The sequence below is a fragment of the Gracilinanus agilis genome, chromosome 1 (assembly GCF_016433145.1).
Source record: "Gracilinanus agilis isolate LMUSP501 chromosome 1, AgileGrace, whole genome shotgun sequence".
Lineage (NCBI taxonomy): Eukaryota > Metazoa > Chordata > Mammalia > Didelphimorphia > Didelphidae > Gracilinanus > Gracilinanus agilis.
In genome coordinates, this window is record NC_058130.1 from 239,047,267 (window position 1) to 239,067,343 (window position 20,077).

Genomic DNA, 20,077 nt, shown 5'->3' on the forward strand with positions numbered 1-20,077 from the left:
GCCTGCTACTTACTCATTTCTCTCCTTTTTTCTTCTGCTTTTTCTCCGATCTCTATAAATTGTGTGATTTTAAAGGTTCACAAAGAATCAAGTAATCAGAGAAGTATGTGGAACTATCTGGAGGAGAGTGGATGAGGCAAAACAAGATGGATAGGAAGATCTAATTACAAAACTGGACACCATAAACTTATTTGGAGACATGGTATTGTAGTGATGAGTGCTTCAGCTATCTTAACATTTTCTGGAGTATTCTTTCTCTCAAAAGAAGAAAAGATTATTTATTTTTGACTTCTATTTATGATAATTTGATATAAAAGATATAAAAAAGAATGAGAAAAAGATAAAATAAATAATGTATTAAAACTAAGTTTATTTTGAAAGTAAAGCAATTCATTATTTTTTAAGAGCTTGGCTTTATATTTTGTGATGCAGCCACTAGACATTTAGGTCTGGTTCTAAATTCAGTTTATTTTTATGTTTAGTTTTAATGGCTACAATAGTTGAAAGAGAACTCTTACTAAAATTTGCTGATGGAAATAGAAAGAGTACATAACTAGTTGTGCTTGTTAATTAATGATTGTTGTTTTCTAATTCCATTTACCAGTTATGCAAAGGGTTTTGTTGAAAACGAGCTAGTAAGTTTCCTTTTTCTTGATGTCACCATTATTTGTGCAAAACCATTGGAAGATGGTACATTTAAAAATATTTTTACCTCAAAATATGAGTTTGAAGGCCACTAAAACTCTTCATTTGGAATTAATGTTGTTGCTCAGTTGTTTCAGTCATATTCTAACCTTCGTGAGACCATTTGTCTTATTTTTTGAAAAGATAGTAGATCAGTTTATATTTCTTCTTCAGTTCATTTTATCCAATAATAAAACGGAGGCAAAGAGAGGTAAATGGCTTGCCCAGGGTCACACAGCTTGTAAGCATTTGAATCTGCATTTGAATTCCAGTCTTCCTGACTCCAGGTCTGACACTGATCCATTGATCCACCTAACTTTTGCTAAGTACATTGTGCTAGATACTAAGATGGCTAGATTAGAAGATTATTTCTAAATGTTTCCTAGTGTGCAAAAGTAGAGCACCACTCATTCTTGGCTATGCCCATCTTGCACCTCTATTCATGGATTGGATCCTCAGAGGTAATCTGCTAGCTCTGGGTTTTCAGGTAGCCTGTGGGTATGTATTATTAAAACTAGCTCACAAACAGACACTATTGAGCTTAACAGGAGACACACTTAGTGAACAGAAGTGCCACTTTTGTTTAATAACATCTATGCCTATCCATTTCTCTCCTATCCATCTACTATCTATTGGTTTATCTGTCTTTTTCTGTCTATATCTATTTTTAATTTATAAGTTTTTATTGTTTTCCATATTGCATTTCAATATAATTTCTTAATATTTACTTTCTGACATTTTGCACTTCATATTTTCTTTCCTTCCTACCTCTTGCCCCTCCCTAAGTAGGCAGGTCATATGATATAGGTTGTACTGTCCATATCTTTATCTGGTATCTATCTTTGTCTCTGCATCTACCTTCTCGTCCACCCACGAACCTACCTACCTACCTACCTAAATCTCTCTCTTTCTTGCTCTCTGTTTCTCTCTCTCTATTTTTCTCTCTCTATCTGTTTATCTGACTATCATCTATCAGTCTATTTATCATCTATCAATCTGTCTGTCTGTCTTTCGTCTATCAATCTATGTATCTCTCTATCTCTTGATTTGCCAATCTATACTTATTTACAAAGATTAGCACAATATCTGTTGTACAGTAGATGATGAATAAATGTGTATTAAATAAGTAAATATGGTTTCAGTGCTTGAATACAATTATGCAGGGTATATGTCCCATGTTTTTTTTTTCCACCACACATTTTCTCTACTATAAAATTTGTCTTATTAATCATTTGGTACTGAATTACTAGCAGCTTCCTATATTTATTTATTTAATATTTACTCATTCAAATCTTATCCTCTGTATGCTTTATCTGTTCAGGTGTGTGTATGTAACTTGTGAGGCTGATGGACTTCAGAAACAGTGGAGAGTGTCATTCAGTGCTCTTTTAAGAATTTCCCATATTGGGGGCAGTTAAGTGGCTTGGTCTTGAGCCTTGAGACAAGAGATCCTGGGTTCAAATCTGACCTCAGACACTTCCTAGCTCTGTGACCCTGGGCAAGTCACTTGACCCTCATTGCCTAGCCCTTAGCATTTTTCTGTCTTGGAACCAATACACTGTATTGATTCTAAGAAGGTAAGGGTTTTAAAAAAAAGGATTCCCCACATCAGTGAACATGGAGGATGAATTAGGTGGATGGAAACAAGTTTAAGCCTTCTTGGACTCCACTGACATAAAGAAATACTCAGGTGTTCTTTTTGCAGCTGTTTCTTCTTTCCTAAACTGATGTATTTCTATTCATCATTTGTGGCCTGGTGATGATCTTAGGTAAATGCATTGTTTCATGGAGAAGGACTCAGTAAAAATGATAGAAATCATGACTGGGTACAACTTCTTATTAGTGTAGAAACATGGACTTTAAAGTGTGATGGGGCTTGATGATTAGTCCTGAGACCTTTAGAGTAATACCATTTTTTAACATTGTAGAAAAGAAAATAGTAGTATGTAGAGAATTTTAAATTTTCTATTCTCCAGTAGGGCGAAATAGACTTCAGATTTATAATATTTTGGTCGTACATGGAGAACAAGTGAGGAAATGATTTGTAATAATAATGCATTGTGATTAGCATCTTCTTTCACCTTTAACTTGTCTTATAGCTGTTTGAATATGTAGGCTTGAATGACATTTCGGGGTTGCCTTTTCCTAGTTAACTGTCACTTGAATTTCTTTTTATGTGCAATTTTATCAAAAGTTATGGGGGAGAACTGAATGTAATTATTATACTTGCACTTTATCTACTTATACAGATGCCTTAAGGCAGTGGGTACATTATGAATAGATATTATATGGCTACAATCAATGTCGACAAAATAAGCACAAAGCAGACATAGAATCATATTAATGCATATATATATATTATATATATATTATATATATACGCACACACACCAGCATGAAAAAAGGGGACTCAATGGGAGTGGGTTTGTCATTTTCAGTCATTTTTAGTATAATCCTACTGCTGATGTAGCTTGCTCTCTCCCCTTCCCTCTAAGTGTAATGCCCTTTTCTGCATCCACCGATTAACTGATTAGATGGTCTAGAATAGGTTTGACATTCTCAACGTGCACTTTATGGTCTGTGTTTTACATCATAGTATCATTGCAAATTTAATGCAGAGAGAAAAGCTTTGTAGATTGAAGAAATGCCCTTTTGTTCTTTCTGAAGCATACCTGCTATTTTATGCTGACAGGGTAATCTCCTTTAAGCGTGCAAAATCACTGCCATAATATTTAAAGTTACGAGGTCACATGGCTGTAGTAGATTTAAGAATAATTTCAGGCAAAATAATTGTTACAGTTATTCTGACTTTGAGGCAACGTATTTTAGCAGTGCTCACTGTTCCTTGAGCCTTGGGAATTTGGCTGCTCTGTAGTAACCAAAATTGCTGTATTAAACCCACAGGCATCCACAGTTGTTTTTATGATACACTAGTGTAGAACACACTCAGAGTTTCTTCTTTTTTAAAGTTCAGAATGAAACAATATTGCATTGGATCCCTTGAAAAATATTTTTTCTCATTCCTCCAACGGGTATACTGAATGGGGGGTAAGCCTTTTATGCTTAGTCTTGGGGTCATCATAGGAAACATACTTTCCTGAGATAAGGATTCCATGATCATTTATCCATTTGTCAGAAAGCAACGTATCATGGAAAGAACGTCTGTTTTATTTTCTCTTTGGGGAAGAGGGGAGATTGAATGGAGATGAGTAGAATATACCATATTTCTGAAAAATTCTCCCTGTTTGAAATGAACATTAAATCAGAAAGCCATGTATTTGTAAGTTTACTATCTGTAATATCAAGAAAGGAAATCCTTGACTTAATTTGAGATGGGTTGGATATTTAGGAAAATGGAATTCAAGACATTCAGAATACATATATGTACAGAATCAAAAAAGGAAGAAAGAGAATCTAAAAAGGGAACACTGAGAATGGACTCAATTATAAAGTAAAGAATCTAGAGAATTCAGTATGACTTGGCATGCACACACACACACACACACACAGAGAGAGAGAGAGAGAGAGAGAGAGAGAGAGAGAGAGAGAGAGAGAGAGAGAAAGAGAGAGAGAGAGAGAGAGAGAAAGTGGTGGGGCAATATGGTATAGAATAGTGGTATCAGACTAAAATAGAAACAAGGACTAATAAACATATCATTTTTGACCATTCCCTGCAAATTACATTGAATTCATACATTACAGCCTCTACTTCTCTTTATACATACACACAAAGCTATGTCTGGATGTGTTATTGCATCAGTGAATATGATGAAACTTATTTCAACAATGGAGAGAATTCAAAGAATGAAAGGGAAATGAAGAAAATATCTTTGAGGAGTATGGCTGGGCTACAGCCATTCCCAAGGGGCAGATGAAAGAAGAGTTGTGAAAAAGATTAGGAAAGACAAGTCACAAAAGATAGGAATGAAGGGAAAGGAATGTCCTGGAAACCAAGGGAGAAGAGAGTATCTAAAGGGAGGGAGGTCCTGTTTGACAGTTTTATATACTATATAGAGGTGAAGGTGATGAACACTGAAAAAAAGTCATTACATTTGGTAGTTAGGTAGGTCTTTAGTGATCTTAATGAAAACAGTTTCAATAGCATGATGAAGACAGAAGCAATATTTTAAAGGGTTCAGGGAGGAATGGGTTTTAAGAAAGTTGATGCAGTTGTGGAAAAATTAATGTTGAATTGTGATATCATTTATGAAACAAATTGTCCCCTTATATTCCCTTCCACTTCAGGAAAGGCGGAAACAGTGTGATTCTAAGCTACAAAGGGTTTCTCCTAAGGCTAAGAAACTGAGTTGGGATTTCCCTTCTTTTGCATGGATCTTGGAAGGATAACAGGCTTAGGGGCAGAGCTAAGCAGCTACTGGGCCCACTTAGACTGAATCAATAAGCAGTGAGAGAGAGGACATTAAGAAGAGGAGAATGTGAAAGGTCAGGGTTGAAGGAAGATTTTGTTTTTAGGCTAGGGTAATTAAAGAATATATATGTATATATATAATGGCACAGAAAGGTTAAAGAATGATTTGTCTTGGAAAAATCAAAAGACAAGAAAAATTGCCTTTATAACTATTTTAGAATAAGAAGATTGGCAAGAATAAAAGAGGCCACTGCTTTTAAAAGATATCATTATGATAATGGAGACAAAATGAAGGCAACACAACTCAATTCTTCTTGTTTCTATCTTCTCCATCAAGGAAATTGATATTCAAATTAGAAAGTATGACAAAGAGGATATTAAATTATAAGTGAGAAAAGAGGGTCAAAGAACAGCATGGTGTAGTCGGAAGAACAGAAAAAGCTGGAGAAAGAACATTGGATTTGGATGCAGAGAACATAAATTCAAATAAGTTGAAATCCCAACTCTGCTCCTTACTACCCATGTGACCTTGGGCAAGCTACTTAATCTTTCTCTGTTTACTTAGCTATAAAATGAGGGCATTGGAAAACTAAAGTTTCTTCCAAATTCAAATCCATAATACTTTAGACACCAACCTTTTTAAAATTAATTAATATTTCCAGGGATAGGTCATCTACATTATAGTATCTTGAGAGAACTTAAAGAATAGTTCATATATGCATCCACTGTTAATAATCTATGGGAAATCATCAAGAGTGAGAATTATCAGAAGACCAGGGGTGGAAATAATGTTTTTTGGTAATGAAGTATAGGAAAATATCAATGGATTCTGGAAACTAAAAATTAATATGCTTAATATTAATCCCTAGCAAAATTCTCAAATGGATCATTTAATGGATATCTTGTAGGAAATTAAAAAAGAAACAATAAGTACCAGAATTCCTCTTACATTAATTCAGCCTTTCAACTTTATTTCCTTTTGAGAGAGACCACTAAATAGTTCAATGAAATGCCATATATATCAGGTGACCTGATTTCAACAAAGCATTAGATTAAATCTTCATATACTCATGGACAAGCTACAGACATTTAAGCTGAATGATAGTATAACTCATTGATTGCTGATTTAATTATTATAACCAGAGAATGTTGACAAATAGATCCTTATCAACTTGGCTAGAAGTTCCTAAGAATGTGTTGTAGGGCTCTGTACTCTACACTTTCATGATTTTCATTTTAATCTATACTTCAATACTTCTATTTTCTCATTGGTTCAGGTATGTGTGGTTCAGGTTCATGTATACTTTGTAGTTTGCCCAATTTTGCTCTAATGAACCTTTTTTTAGTTTTTAGTTTTTTTTTTTTGTAATCTGTGGATATCAGTGTATTACTTATCCTTTTTGTCTGTTATTCTCTCATTCTCAATATATGACCAACCACCTCTTTTTCTATCATACATTTCCTAAATGACATCTTTTATGCCATCTCTTATGCACAAATCATTGGTTAGAATATGTGGCAGGCTAGTAATGCCGACCATATATCTTTTTATTATCTTTGGGGTTGCTAGACATTTTTATTCCTCAGAAATCTGGAAAAATCTAGAAATTTGTATTAATCACTTGAATAAATACATAAATATTATCCTTACACATTTTTGTGGTTGTTTATATCAAGAAGGCTGAATGACATTAAATGTCAACAAAGAAACATTTATTAAGCTTTTACCACACTATGTGCCAGGCACTATGATAGAGACAAAAATGAAATATTGTTTTTGCATATGGAGTTAAAACTAAGGGAACAAACCAACAAGATAAAAGTGAAGAAGTAGAAATATACATTTAAATTAAACTATTTCCTAAGAATAGAAAAAGGAAGACCTGATTTTTGCAGTTCACGTGGAAGACACCAGGGGAAATTCAGTAAAGTATAAGTTTAATATTAGGTATCAGTACAATTTAACTTCTAGCAAGAAAAAGCATTAATAATGTGAGGTATGTGGAAGTATGGGCAGCTAGGTGGCTCAGTGGATAGAGTGCTGGTCTTGGAATTGGGAAAACCTGAGTTCAAATCTAGCCTTAGACACTTACTAACTATGTACCCTTGGGCAAGTCACTTAACCTCTGTTTGCCTTAACCTGCTGGAAAAGGAAATGGTAAACCACCCCAGTATCTTTGTCAAGAAAACCCAATGGACAGCCTTAGCATGCAATGATCTACAGGGTCATAGAGTAAGACATGACTGAATGACTGAACAATAAGAACAATGCACGAGTGGAGTCAGCTTTTAATGGGTCAGGAGAACTGATGGTTAAATTTTCATAGTGATCGTTTACTCATTGGAAACTGGCAAACACTACAAATCAGAACTTTATTAATTTATATTTGTTGATTTAAGAAAGTTAAGGAGGTAATATTAATAATGCAGATTAAACTTGAAAGTATGTATACAGGTCCCCCTTCCTGAGAGCTGGTTATTAAACACTCATTTACCAGATTTTTCTTCCTTTCCCCCAAAGTATGTCACTTGAAAATCATAAGTTTTATTGTATTCTAATTTGGTTAGACCACATTTGGAATAGAATTTCAGGTTTGGGGTGACATACTATAGGAGAGTCATTGACAAATAAGGAAACGTGCAGAGAGTGGTAACTAGTATTGTCTCTGGAAAGCATTTAGCAGGAGGAACATACAAAGGAACTGGGGATATTTAGCTTGAATAAGAGAAAAACAAGGTGTAGTAGATATTAGGATGGTACATGGTAGACTTGTTTTTTTTTGTCTTCTAATATTTGTAAGTCTGTTACCTAGAAGAGGTATTAGACTTGTTCTTCCTGGACCCTGAGGTAGAAGCTGATTTCAGCTCAATAGAAGGAAGAATTTTTCTTTGGAGCTCTCCAGTAGCAAAACATAATTAATGCCTCTGGAAGCATTTCAACCCTGGAAATGTTCAAGCAGAGGCTAAAATGGACTCTAGAGGATCAATGCTATTGGAGAAAGGGCCTTGCATTAGGTAGGAGAATGGACTTGACCTCACAAGTCCTTATCAACTCTAAGATCCTAATTCAATGTTCTTTTTCTTACTATTTCCCTCATTTGTCATTCTGCCATAAAATGAGGAAAAAGTTAATAGCTAAGGGGGGAAAAGCTGTACAACCCAAACATCACCTTAATTCCATGGTTGTTTTTTTTTAAAGAAACCAGTGGATTAGAGACAAAAGTTCATATTTATTTACTGTTACAGCCAAGTGAATCTTCTCCTCTAACTACAACCCCTAGGAGAGCAAGAGAGAGAAAATAGCTTCAGAGGGACCTTTCCCACCCTATGGGGTAGAACATTACACAGTGGGGAGGACAATACTTTCCCTGCCTCTACCTTCATAATGTTTTCATCTCTTTCTGCTTGGCAGACCTTAAGTCTATGAAATCTTTATATCTCTCATGTTTATTTTTTTCAAAAGGTTTCTCATCTCTGTAGGGCTTTTTCTTCAAATGATCTCATATCATGGGGGAGAAATCTATTCTATCACTAGAAAGTTCTTATTACTGGCAACGAGGCACACATACGCCCCTAGAATTATTGCTACTATGAAGAAAAAGCAAGGTTTCTTTAAAAGCATGATCTGTTCCTCCACCATTTCCCCTTTCCCCACACTTATTGTTCTCTGAATATTGTCATAGTTATATTTATATACACTCGCTCTCCTCCATCTCTGACTCTGTCTTGTCTTTGTCTCTGTCTCTCTCTCCCCTCATTTTTTTAAAACAGAACATGTTACTTTTAGAGTGGTAATTAAAAAAACAACAACTGTCTACCTATCTTTGCATGCCTTTTTATAAAATAATAGGATTAAAGGTGGAAATGACCTTAGAGGTAATAGAACCTAACCCTTTCCTTTTACAGAGGAAGGTATTGATATCCAAACTGATGAAGTGACCCAGAGTCACATAGGTAGTAAGTAACAAAGAAAAGATGTAAATATGTTCTCTGCCTTCAAACTCAGGGCTATTTCTACCACGACAATTTTCATTTCCATTTTGTGTTCCATTGAAGGTTTACAGCATGTGTGAATTAGGAGAGTTTAACTGTTCAATACTATTTTAATCCTTAAAAATGGTAAAATTTCCAGAAGGCAGAGAAGGAAGGATATGGAAAACAAATATAAAAAGTTTGTCTATTATTGCTCAAAACCATGATGCATAGGTACCTGAAATATGGGACAAAACTAATTTCATTGTACTTTAAGATATCATAATGTTGGAGAGAGTCTGGGGAAAATATAACTACAATAATGAGTGTGATGGGGATGAAGGCATATATGTGTGAAAGGAAAAGGGACATTAGTCTGCCCTCATATCACATATTCTCTGGCATTTGAGAACACAACAAATTAAATTAATCTCTTTAGTCCATAAAAATAAGTATGGAAATGGGATGAAAGAAGTCTATAAAATTAATGAGTATATAGGATATATATATCTGAAGCTTGAAAAAGGTTTATTAAGTGTAAATAAAAGAAAGGAAGTACCCCCAAAAGTCAGAGATACAAATAGAGGTTGAAAAGATAATTATCTTTGAAAAAAGATTATATGAACTTGTGAATAAAATAATTAGTATAAATTATTAAGGGAATCATAGAATAGTTAAGTTTGAAGGATCTTCAAAGATTATCATACAAAATTATCACACAAAATTATCATAATTTTCAACAAAAATGTGAATTCTGTCTACAGTATCCCCAGCAAGTTATCATCCAGCCTCTGTGGAAGACCTCTTGTTTATGAGTAACTTGGGAGCTTTGGAAATTTTAGACAACTCTTAATTGTTTTATTTCATATATAACACAAACATGTCTCTATAAACCTCTATATATCTTCCATCTGGAAGCCATAATTCTATTCTCTGGGTCTGAGCAGAACAAGGCAAGTATGATTGCTACATGACAATTCTCCAAATATCTGAAGACAGCTATAGGTTTTCTTTTCTCTTTGAGGTGTAATAGTGGAAAAAATTTTTCAATTTAGAGTCAGGAAGACCGGATTCAAATCCTGCCTCATATAGACACCAGCTATATAATTCTGGGATAATTCATCTTCTTTTGGGCCCAGTTCCCTTCTTTTTAAAATGGGGAAAATATAATCTACCTCACAAAATTGTTGTGAGGAACAAATGAGATTATATATGTGTAAATCATCTTGTAAACTTTAAAACACTATATAAATGTAAACTTTTATAAATTTCTTTGGGCCTAATATCAGCTTACTATCTTAGCCATCTTCTAAATACATTTTAATTTGTTAATGATTTATCCAAAATCTGGAACTCCAAACTGGAATAATACTTTAGCTATAGTTTTATCAAGCAGGGTATAGCAGAACCTTCTTCCATTATATGCCCCCCTTGTTCTGGCCACTAATAAATTTAAGAAAGCATTAATTTTTAAATTGTTTTGCTGGTTTAATATGGAACATTAAGTTCACTAAAAGTTTTTAGTTGTCGTTTTTACATGAACTGTTTCCTAATTATATATCCACATCATATACTCTGGTGGTGTATTCTATAATGTCCAAATGCAGGACTTTGCCTTTTTCCTAATTAAATATTAATTTCATCCCACTTGTAGGTTTTCAAGATCACTTCAAGTGCTAATTCTGGCACCTAATAGCTATCTATCTCAGCTTCATCTCGTCTGCAAAATATACCAAACATACCATTTATGTCTTCAGCTAAATTGCTGATAAAAATGTTGAAGTTAACTAGCTAGAGGAAAAGAGTCCTATGGTGTGGCAGGAAAAACCAATTTTCAGGTTGTACTTGACTCTTTGCATCTTATAATTTGTTTGCTTAAATTTACCTGTGCTATCATGAACCTATTTATTTCTACCTTTCCACAAGTTTATAATAATTTACTGAACTGCAGATGTACTACGTGTATTACTTTCACTCTAATCTATTATCCCTGTTTTTTAAAAAAATTTATCTGGCAAGACTTGTTTTTAGTTAACATGCTGGCTCAGCAATCACTTCTTCCCTTTCTAAAGATTTTTTTTTTGATAGGGACTTAATAACTACCAATAAATGATAGTATTTCAACATTCAAAGCAGAAAAAAGATTTTGTATGAATCTGTGAACTGATATGCATAGTTTTAGAAACGTACATGTTAAATCTAACAAGGCAGGAACAAATGTCATGTTTGTATCTCATGTGGATCCTCTTTAAATGCTTTGTGTAATTTTAATTTTTTCTTCCTTTTTTCTCAATGGAATAGGGGATAATAAGGAAAGAAAAATAGATTTCTGTTAATTAAAAGAATTTTTTAAAATGAGGCTAGGAAGGTAAGATGCCATAATCTTATGATCGGGGGAACTTTGATTAAAACATAAATTCAGTCAAATGTCTGGATATTCAGTTCTATGACATTCTTCATATAGCTCAATGAGTCTCAAAGCCTAGTCCATGGATTCCTGGAGAGCCCTGAGACTCTTTCAGAATGTCTATGAGTTTAAATCTCTTTTCATTATAATACTAGGATTTTGTTTGTCTATGAAAACAGTCCTCTCTTTTCCAAGTAAATATCTATGTTAAGGTAGATTTTCTCCATATACTTCAACCAAAACAATGTATGTCATAGATTGAATGTAGAAACAGATATCTTTTATCTATCTATCTTCTTCTATTAGGCCAGATATTAAGCAGATTCATACAAATATATAAAACGGCCACTTTTCTCACTAAATTTTTTGTTTTTACAGTTATTTTTTCATAAAATTTTGTTATGTTATTATATGGAGGGCATGTTGTTTTAAACAAATCAATAAATATTTAGAAATATCTGTTTTAATTTAAAAATATTTGTTTGTCATATTAAAATCCCCAATTAGTTCCTTCTTTCCTTCCCTTCCCCGCATTAGAGAAGGCATCACTTGACACAAAGGCATATGTGTATTTAAAACTATTGCTTATTTCTACTTATAAGTTCTTTCTCTGGAAAAGGATTTCTACAAGTCATTTTTCAAATATTTCTGTTGTTGTACATAATGTTCTCTTGCTTTAGCTTTTTTCACTCTATAATTTCATGTAGATCTTTCCACGTTTTCCAAAATTAACCTGTTGGTCATTTATTGTAGAGTATAGTATACCATAATGATCATAGGTTACATCTTATGGCAAACAGTTTAAATTTTTAAATTGATAAATAATAATACATATAATCCACATAGACCAAAGCTCTTTAAAATCCTCAATCATTTTTTAGAAAATAAAGTGCTTCTGAGACCCAGATTTGAAAATTGCTTATTTTAGATATCTGGTAACATCAAGATTTTTTAATGAAATTTAGTTTTTACCTGGATGTTTGATATTTGCACAGTCATATTCCTGATATTACCAATGGAAATATGGAATATCAATAAAAAGAGGAAAGAATTTCAAATAAAATGAAAATAAATAATAATGCTAATTCAATTCACTCATTTTTCAGTCATATCTGATTCTTTGTGACTCCGTTTTGCGGTTTGTTGGCAAAGATACTAGAGAAGTTTGCCATTTCCTTCTTCAGTTTATTTTACAGATGAAGAACTGAAGCAAACAGGGTTAAATGTCTTGTCCAGGATCTACACAGTCAGTAAGTATTTGAGGTTGGGTTTGAACTCATGAAGATGAATCTTCCTGATTCCTCTGAGCACCTATCTGCCTGGTAAGGATAATATAAAAACAAAACCAACCAACCAACCAAACAACCAATCAATCAAACAAACCCCTGAAACCTTCTTGGCATTAGCCCAAATTCTGAAATGATCATTAGCAACAATAACAATAGATTTGCATCAACCTGTACTTCACAAAATCTGTTCTCCTCCACAACTCTTAACTCTCATTTCTTTACTCCAGCAGTTGCTACATAAGCTGGATAGTGACTCCATTTATTTTGGCAAAGGCCAGGTCAGGCATTGCCCTTAAATCTCCTTACACTTATAATAATACTTTGAACTTAATAGATTAATTTACATGTTACAAAGTGCTTTCACAGTCAATAACAAAAGCTTGCATTTATAAAGTACTGTTAGATTTACAAAGTGCTTTCTTCAAAATAACCTTGTGAAATAAGTAGCACAAATAGTATCAGCTTTATAGAGCTAAGTATTATGGACAGAAGAGAAAGCAAGAGAGACTTGTTTTGGGAGAAAAGAGAAGCTCTGGGGAGTCTGGTTTTCCAGGCAAGTTTCCTTTTGTGCCTGCATTTGTAATTCTTTGTGTTTTGTGCATCCTTGGAGAAAATCTCTACTATAACTTTCTCAAGATTTTTAAGTAAAGAATGAAGGGCAGGTAATGATAGCTCTGTTTTATCAGATAAGTAAGAAATAAATATTTAATAATTCTCTGATTCTGTTTGCTTGGGAGGTCATGGTGGTACCCTTGGTCATCAGATCTTGAGAAATACTTTTCTAAGAAAGTTAGGAGTAACTACATTGGAAGCCTACTAACACGATGAATCTCTGTGAAAATGTGAGTCAGTAGGGGATTTGTTGGATGCATTTTATTTTCCCAATCAGCACTCCATTGAGAAACAAACATTATTCAGGAAAAGGACTCCAAACTCAGCTTGGAGTTTTTCATATTTTATACACGTTAAGCACCTTCTTTGTAAATAACACTGAAAAATGCAAGGAGACGCACAAAACTTAGAGGAGAGTCTCTTCATTCATGGATTTTACAGTTTAGTATGAAGGCATCTATCAATCCATAAGCATTTATTAAATGCCTAGAAACTATGCTAGGTCTGGTTTTTAAAAAGGCAAAGAACCAAATTAATTCCTGTCTTCAAGGAGTTTTCATTCTATCAGGAGAAACAGTGAGTAAATTGTAAAAAGTAATTTTGAAGATTGGAGGTACTAGAAGATGGGAGAATCAGGAAGAACCTCATGTAGGAGATAGGACTTGAGTTGAGCTTTGAAGGAAGGTAGGTAGGTATTTTTAAAAAGTCAGAGGATAATGGAGTTCCCTTCAGGCACTGGGGAAGAGGAAGGAATGGACTTTGTGTATTAAATGTTGGAAGAAGGAAGAATTCTTCTTTATTACTACATAATGGCAGGGTCAGGGCCCAAGATAGATCATGGACCAAACTAGCTGAGCTGGCACCAGAGGTCCTTGCTTACTTTACCTCTCACATGCTTTCTTTCTTCTAGCATTGACCTTATGAATCCTGAAAGATACTGGAAGGTCAAGGCCTATTAGTGATGGTGACAAGGGCAATTTTTTTTAAACCCTTACCTTCCATCTTAGAATCAATATTGTATATTGGTTCCAAGGCAGAAGAATGGTAAGGACTAGGCAATGGGGGTTAAATGATTTGTCCAAGGTCACACAGCTAGGAAGTGTCTGAGATCAGATTTGAATCCAGGACCTGGGACTTCAAGACTTCAAAACCATCACTGTATCTGGAGTATGGAATAAAGTCTCTGGGCCTGGTTCTCAATCCACTAAACCTCCCAAATATCCCTGACGAGGGCAATGTTTAACAGCAATTGTGCTTCTAGCAGCAGTAGCAAGAACTGGAATAAGGAAAGCATCATCAAAGAAGACTCCTGGAAAAGATCTTGCTTGTTTGACTAAATCATAACGATGAAGAGGTTGAAGGTAAAACAATTAATTAGCATCTTCATAAGTCCTTTGTTGCCTTATAACTTAAACATTAACCTCTTAAATTATTGTATAGTAATCTATTTGAATAATTTAATTATTCCTTATTACATAGCATTCTCTTATATTTGGAAATCATTTTATTATTTGGTAATAATAATAGCATGTATATAGCACAGTTTAAAAAGGGTTTTATAAATATTTTGATATTTGAGTCTCACAATGACCCTGGGAAGAAGGTGATATTATTTCTATCTATTTTGTTGATAAGAAAACTAAGGCAAAAAGAAGTTAAGTGATTTGTCCAGGTTCATGTAGCTAGTAAACATCTGAGGCCATATTTGAATTCAGGTCTTCCTTATTTCAGGTTCAGTGATCTATGACTACTCTGGGGTCCTTCCTTTTTAAAAATAAATTTTTTTCTTAATTTCTGGGGAAAATTCTAGACTTCAAACCCATCACTGTACCTGGAGTATGGAATAAAGTCCTGGAAAGCCTAATTCTACCCACTGAGAATTTAGACAACCCCAGAGCCACAAACTTGGTGTTCATCCATGTCTGAGTGTAAAAACAAGTAGGAATTATTACCCAGAGACGTCTGTGAGATCCAGTAGTGACTGATTTTTCCTAGAAATGTTTTACAGTTCCTTTTGTTATAAAAATATGAAAAGTCTAAAACACTGTTGGTAGGGCTGTGAACTGATAAACTATTCTGGAGATCAATCTGGAACCATGCCTAAAGGGTCATAAAACTCTTTGACCCAGCAATACCACCTCTGAGTCTATATCATAAAGATATTAAAGATAAGAGAAAAAGACCTGCTTGTACGAAAAATATTTATAGCAGCTCTTTTTTGTGGTGGCAAAGAACTGGAAACTGAAGGGATGTCCATTAATTGGGACTAGCTGAAGAAGTTATGGAATACTGATTGTAGTGGAATACTATCATGCCATAAGGAATGACAAACAAGATGATCACAAAAAAAATCCTGGGAAGACTTATATGAAGTGATGCAAAGTGAAAGAAGTGAGCCAAACCAGGAGAATGTTGTACACAGTATCAGCAATAATGGGTGAACATCAACTGTGAATAACTTTATTATTATCAAGAAAACAGGATCTAGGACAACTCCAAAGGACTCATAATGAAAAATGATATATACTGCTAAATAAAAAACTGATGGAATCTGAATGCAAATTGAAGCATACCATTCTTCACTTTATTTCCTCTATTAATTTTTCTCTAATATAAGCAATGTGTATCTTGTTTTATTTATATGTTGACAAACATGGAAATATGTACTATACAATCTATATCAGATTGCCTGCCTTCTTGAAGAGAGGGCAGGGGTGGGTGTGAGAGAGACAACACGGATTTCAAAATGTCAGATGATTTTTAAAAATCTAGAAAATATAAAAAATATTTTAAAAAAGAATTTTGCCTTAGCATCAAGAGGTATCAATGACAGAACTTAACATTAGGTCTTCCTAGTTTTGATACACATTCTGTACCCACTATTAACACCTTACCTCCCAGACGCTTATTTAGCAGCCATTTAATAAATGGTGATAGGATTGAATTTAATCATACACAAAAAAGTATGAGAAGCATCAAAGTATAGTGCATAGAAAACTGGCACTTTGGAGTCAGGAAGATCTAGGTTCAAGGCCTACCCCTGAAAAATATTTGTGTGACCTGAGAAAGGCACTTAATCTCTCTGTGTCCCAGGCAACTTCTTAACGATATATGTTGTAGAAAAGGTGCTAATCTTTCTTGGTCAAGGAATTTCCTTACTAGAAGCTTCTTACACAGATAAAAATAACAGAAATAGTTAAAAAATAAAAGAAAAAAATCTTTTCAAAGTGCTTTCCCTACACTATTAAAGCGATACTATTAATTTATTTTGATTTTTCTTTTACATTATAGATTGTATGTTAAAGATAGAATAGATCTCAGGAGTCATCTAGTGACCCCCCCTTCATTTTTTAACCAAGGAGAATGAAGACTTGATAAGTTAGTGTAACCACTTATTTAGACCAATTTTCTTATGGTCATTAAAAGGTCATCTGAGACCTGGCTATATGGACAAGGAAATTAAGTCTGCTACTGGATCTTTGGACTTAGGAGAACTAGAAAAACAACAATCTTATGTAACTCATACCTACCCCCTCCAAAGTCTATAAACATTTCTGGCTTCCTGTTTTTATTATACATTCTGGAATTCTATTTCTGTGATTAATAAATTCTCCATGATCCTAGATCCTGTGAATTCAAAATGATGACTGCATTAAGAATAAAGAGTGCCAGACTGGAGAGTAATTTGGCTGTGTGCATGTGTGTCTTGGGGGTACAGGCTTCCCCAGACACCCTAACCACCTAGATTGTGTAGGATATTTAAAAGACTTAATTTTTCCTTACGTTCATGAAGGTGACTTTGAGGCTTTTCAGCCTCTCCCTTCATTCTTTTGTTTTAACCCTTAACTTCTCTGTATTGGTTCATAGGTGGAAGAGTGGTAAGGGTGGGCAATGGGGGTCAAGTGACTTGCCCAGGGTCACACAGCTGGGAAGTGGCTGAGGCTGGATTTGAACCTAGGACTTCCTGTCTCTAGGATTGACTCTCAATCCACTGAGGTACCCAGCTGCCCCTCCCTTCATTCTTAATGAGCACAGATAGGTACATCCCAGCTTGCTCCTTATTAACATCTACTTTATGTCTCATATTTCTGATTGTTCTCTAAACTGGACAGTTCACCTCCTTTTGTCTTAGAGGCATAGAACATAACCATATGACTCACCTCAGGTTTCAGAGACCAGTAACATGCCATACATTATCCTTTCTCTAGTCACATAGATCCTGTTGTCAAAAGCCCAGGACACATCTCCTCTAGGATCAGTACTCCACCTGCATTGTTCTCCCAGCCAACTCAACAAGATTTTTAAATTGATAAATTTCTCTTTTAATTTTTAATCTCTGTTTTGGAGTCTTGCATTCTTACAAAGGCTATCTGTCCTGAACCTGGGGTTCACCTTAAGTGCACTCACAATGTGAGAGAGAGAAAGAGAGAGAGAGAGAGACAGAGAGGCAGAAAGAGACAGAGAGACAGAAAGAGACAGAGAGACAGAAAGAGACAGAGAGAGACAGAGTCAGAGACAGAGAGACAGAGAGACAGAAAGAGACAGAGAGACAGAAGGAGACAGAGAGAGACAGAGACAGAGACAGAGACAGAGAGACAGAGACAGAGAGAGGCAGAGAGTAAAATTTTAGCAGGTATGATTCTAGACACTAAGAATGGTTTGCTAAAAGAGCCTTAGCTTACCTTTCTTTGTCTCCAACTGTAAAACCTTGGAGAATTGTGTAGCTAAGAGAAGTGGTTAAATATATGAAAAGATGTTGAAGTACTTTACCCATGACAGCCCCAACCTTGTGTCAATCTGCAGGAGTTTACTCTAATATTATTCTTTGTTCCTTAAGTTCATAATTACTGATTTGTATGATGTTTTAGAAAGGTAGCTTATTCTTAATATATAACTATGACCAATCATTGAAATACCTGGAAAAATTACGACTTTAATAAGACCACTAAACTATAATATGATGTCAATAACATAATTTCATTGTAATAATAACAATAACCAGCACTTATATCACACTTTAAGATTTACAAAGTATAGTATTTTGCAAATATCTCATTTGAGTCTTACAACGACTGGGAAATAGGTACATTATTAACTTTATTTTACAGATGAGGAAACTGAGGTAAACAGAGATCAAATGGTTTAAAACTCTTTAAAAATATTTCATTTTATCCTTACAACAACCCTGAAAGTTATTATTCCCACTTTATAGATGAAAAAAATTGAAGAAGACAGGTTAAAATGACTTACCCATTATCATGAAGTTAGTGAATCATCTGATTCTGTATTTGAATTGATTTCCTCTGGATACGAGGTATAGCACTATATCCTCTGTTTTCCCTAGCTACACTGGTGATCCTAGTGAATGGTTACCCAAGTTAGGTGGCTGAGTGGATTGAGTGCCTCTCTGAAGTCAAGAAGAATCAACTTGCCCGAGTTCAAATCCAACCTCAGACATTTATTCAGCTGTGTGACCCGGGCCAAGTCGCTTGATCCTATTTGTCTCTGTTCCTCATCTGGAAAATGAGCCAGAGAAAGCAATGGCAAACAGAGATTTGAACCTTGGTCCAAAACGGTAAGTATTTTTTTTATTATTTTTTAAAGAATATAGCCTGAGCCAGAGGCAATTGAGAGGCAATCTGATTTTATTAACAATTCTTATGGGCTCATCAAAAACAGAGGAAATTACCCACCCGACTGGGACCATTTACTCTAAGCAATACAGAAATTATGACTAAACAAATTCATTGTAGTATAATAGCATTTGATAAAAGGATAGTCTTTCAGAAGTAAATAACTTCTCAAGTAGAGTTTGCTCCCTTCATTGTTTCTTTTCCTTTGAATATTATTGGTCCTGATAAAATGAATCTGGGAAATTCATACCCCTGGAGCTAAATAAGTAAGAAAAAGTGAGCATGTGTACATCCCCAAGTGAGAATATGTATGTGTGTATGGAGGGGTGCAGTTAAATGGAATGAGTACACATTTTTTTCATTTTTCCCTGTTTACCCTAAGCTGGCAAAGCTTGCCAGACAGTGCCACCTGCTATTACTTTGTTGTTTCTGTTTGTTGTTTCTGACTCTTTGTGATCCCATTTTGGGGTTTTCTGGGCAAAGATACTAGAATGGTTTGCTCTTTCCTTCTCTAGACCATTTTACAAATGAAGAAACTGAGGCAAATAGGATTAAGTGACTTGCCTAGGGTCACACAACTAGGAAATATTTGAGGGCAAATTTGAACTCTCAGGAAAGTGAGTCTTTATGACTCTCTATCCACTGCAGCATCTAGCCAGCTGCCTACCTTGTTAGTTGATTTGTCCAAAGCTAGGTAGAATTCGCAAAGTCATGATTCAAACTCACATTTTCTGCCTCCGAGGCTAGGGGATTTCCTGCTATATCACTGATAGATTTTGAAATTGAGGGTATAAGAGGTGTCTGAGGTAGCATTCAGGTCTCCTGACTTCATTTCATTCTTTTCACTATTCTACTTGCTTTACCAGTCTTGCATACAATGCCACCTCTACTTAGAAATATAAAGTGGACTGGAGTACTCATTATAAGACTTTTGTTCTGCAGATCAAAACAAACAGTAGACAAGAAAGAACAATTACGGTGAGGAAGAGTGGGAGTGGGAGAGACCATCCAGAATGTACTCATGCAATCCAGAACTCATGTAATTCATGATTCTCTCTCTCTCTCTCTCTCTCTCTCTCTCTCTCTCTCTCTCTCTCTCTCTCTCTTCCTC